We start from the raw sequence: 3,936 nt of genomic DNA, 5'->3' as shown, positions 1-3,936 counted from the left end.
TTGCACGTGGCAGTTCGAGAAATAGGTAGATACTTTCACTTCCACCTCTGTTGAGATGCTAGATTGTTTTTGTTTGATTATTCAACAAGCATACCATCTCTCTGTTATTGGTAAGCTGATTTGCTATATAACCGATTGGTGAGCAGCATTTGATGTAGCCTTTAAAAATAGGTGATGTCACCATCTGCAATGACGTGACCACTACACAACGTGTCCTTTGCCTTTAGTCCCAGAGTGCTCCTCTCTCAAAGTTGTGGCTGAACGCTACACTTGTATATCAACATTATTGGGCAGTTCAGTTTCAATACAGATCAATGGTCATTGATGCCCGTCGACAGCAGACTTGAAAAAGATTGCATTTCAAAATCATCACACCACTGGATTGCGTATCATTACACCACTGGATTGCACACCACTGGATTGCATATCATTACACCACTGGATTGCACACCACTGGATTGCATATCATTACACCACTGGATTGCATATCATTACACCACTGGATTGCATATCATTACACTACTGGATTGCATATCATTACACCACTGGATTGCATATCATTACACCACTGGATTGCACACCACTGGATTGCATATCATTACACCACTGGATTGCATATCATTACACCACTGGATTGCACACCACTGGATTGCATATCATTACACCACTGGATTGCATATCATTACACCACTGGATTGCATATCATTACACCACTGGATTGCATATCATTACACCACTGGATTGCATATCATTACACCACTGGATTGCATATCATTACACTACTGGATTGCATATCATTACACTACTGGATTGCATATCATTACACCACTGGATTGCATATCATTACACCACTGGATTGCATATCATTACACCACTGGATTGCATATCATTACACCACTGGATTGCATATCACTACACCACTGGATTGCATATCATTACACCACTGGATTGCATATCACTACACCACTGGATTGCATATCATTACACCACTGGATTGCGTATCATTACACCACTGGATTGCATATCATTACACCACTGGATTGCATATCATTACACCACTGGATTGCATATCATTACACCACTGGATTGCATATCATTACACCACTGGATTGCATATCATTACACCACTGGATTGCATATCATTGGATTGCACACCACTGGATTGCATATCATTACACCACTGGATTGCATATCATTACACCACTGGATTGCATATCATTACACCACTGGATTGCATATCATTACACCACTGGATTGCATATCATTACACCACTGGATTGCATATCATTACACCACTGGACCACCACTGGATTGCATATCATTACACCACTGGATTGCATATCATTACACCACTGGATTGCATATCATTACACCACTGGATTGCGTATCATTACACCACTGGATTGCATATCATTACACCACTGGATTGCGTATCATTACACCACTGGATTGCGTATCATTACACCACTGGATTGCTTATCATTACACCACTGGATTGCATATTATTACACCACTGGATTGCATATCATTACACCACTGGATTGCATATCATTACACCACTGGATTGCATATCATTACACCCCTGATGGGGCATGACTGCAGTTAACACGTTGTATTGAAGTCTTAAAAGATGCAAATTATGATATAGTGCATACAAAAAAATGCATCATATCATCTTCCTATCAATCTTCTCCACTGTTTATCTAATGCTTACCCTTCCCTCTCTTTTTTGCCTCTCTATCTCTGCCCTTTTCCAGTGTGATGTGTGAACGTCCTTGTTTATTTACTTGTTTCTGCTCTAAATCCTCTCGACTCATCCCCTGAATCCCCGGAATGATTGCGTTCTCATCTATGGTGAGGGTCTGTGCCAAATGGCACCGCCTGCTGTCAAATGCTGCCTTCTATCAAAGGGCACACGAGCAAACACACCAACTGCAATCTGTTGGAATGGCCAAACTAGAGCCGTGGAGTCCTTTACACTCATAGTTGCTACTGTAGTGGCACACCTGAGTACCCCTGTGGGTTTTGGGCTGTTTTTACTGTAGCAGGAGGATTGTTCTACAAAGAAAGATAGGGCTGTATTTGACAAGATTAGATCCCATCCTCATGATTTTTCCATGATTAATTGCTCTATCTAATCCTCTATCTTCAGCATTTCCCATTATGTTCCCGGCAGTAGCTATTCATGTCTGGCGCCATTGTGCTTGACTGATCAGTAAGGGGTTTAATACCGAAATCTCTCTTTTGTCGGTATTGATCTTTTCATCCTCATCCGTTCATCCCACTCTTTCCCTGCCATCAATCTCTTCCCCCACACCCCTTAACCTCCATATTAGAGCTCCGTACATATTTGTTCCTGAACTTGCTATTGATGAACAGAAAGGGAGGGGTAAGGTCTTGCTGCGGAGCAGGTTGAATATTTTGTTCGTTTAGCTACCACGACCACTTCGTTCTTCACATGATCTTTTTCCCCAGACTTCCCAAACTCCTCCTCCCAGGAAAGGGAGAGACAGTGCTCATAAACACACCCGTTGCCTCTTTTACATGTCTCTGTCCATTCTATGACCCCGTGTAGAGATATCACGAGTAAAATGCTAAGAATCACATGACCTTAATTGAAAGATCATCTATAATTTCCTCGGAAGCTTTCTGATGCTATATCGGAGTTGCTCTCCTTGTGAGGTAGTAACACATGTCGACAGACAGCCAAGTGAACTCCTCTCAATAATTGCAAACAAAGACTGTAATAATGCTAAGCATTTTATAATCTGATTCAGCTCAGACTAAAAGGCCCTGAGGTCTGTTGTCCACAGGCTATGCTGAGATTTGGCCAGTATTCATTCAAACTGTGTTCTACCGATTTGAAAGCGCATCGTACCGCTGCACACTGAACTACCAAACAATGCACCCTTTAAAGGGAATTTCCCCAATCTTCACGGAGATCGTGTTCATGGTGAACGATGCGAATGTCTGCTCAAGTGTGGATGAGCTTTTAAAAGAGTCACCTGTGTGTCAATCTGAACCACACAGTAAAAAAAAAATGTCAGTCAAAATGTGTCCGTGTAAGCGAAAGATATCTGCTGTTTTACGTGGGCTGCGTCTCAGTCCACCACGTCAGCCCCCGCCGACCTTCCACATCTGCGGTGGAAAGCGGCAGAGCTACGGCGCTGTTTGTCAGAGCAGGAGACATCCCACGAATCCGTCTTCCCATGAAAATGTCTGTAGTGTCCAAACGGTTTGGCCTATGGACTAATACGACTCTATGGAAAGACACGACTCTCACAAACAAGATGGTGTTCTCCCTTTTGCTCTATGACCCCCACAAGTGTCTCGTCTGAAGGTAACCCATGCAAATGAATGGAAGTATGGAGGTAGATTTCTGACAACAAAAAAAAGAGGTTACATTTGTGTCCCATAAAGTTTTCCGGAGCTTTCTTACATCTCATAGATTTAGGACAGACGCCTCAACACATTATTTCTTATGATTTGTTGTTTTACTGTCTTTTTTAGAAATGTGTTATTCAATGCATTTCTTTGGGCCATAGTAGTAAAGGCGTTGTTTATGTGTATAGCAGTCCAACTGCTCAGTGAATAATTAGGACATAAATTGTTGACAAAATAACATCCTTAATTCATGAGAATTCCCAGGGCATTTTGAAAACTGGAAACTCTATATACAAATACACATGCCCACAAAGTAAGCAGAGTTGTAACTTAGGGAGGGTGCATTTGATTTGCCATTCAAAGCTAATTTCGTGCATAACCCCTAGACACAAGTGTCAAAAATATAATACAAAAATACAAACTTGGCCTGCTCCACTTACTCTGAGAGAGAGAGAGAGAGAGAGAGAGAGAGAGAGAGAGAGAGAGAGAGAGAGAGAGAGAGAGAGAGAGAGAGAGAGAGAGAGAGAGAGAGAGAGAGATGAGAGAGAGAGA

The sequence above is a fragment of the Oncorhynchus gorbuscha genome, linkage group LG19 (assembly GCF_021184085.1).
Source record: "Oncorhynchus gorbuscha isolate QuinsamMale2020 ecotype Even-year linkage group LG19, OgorEven_v1.0, whole genome shotgun sequence".
Classification (NCBI taxonomy): domain Eukaryota; kingdom Metazoa; phylum Chordata; class Actinopteri; order Salmoniformes; family Salmonidae; genus Oncorhynchus; species Oncorhynchus gorbuscha.
This window is presented reverse-complemented; position numbering follows the sequence as displayed.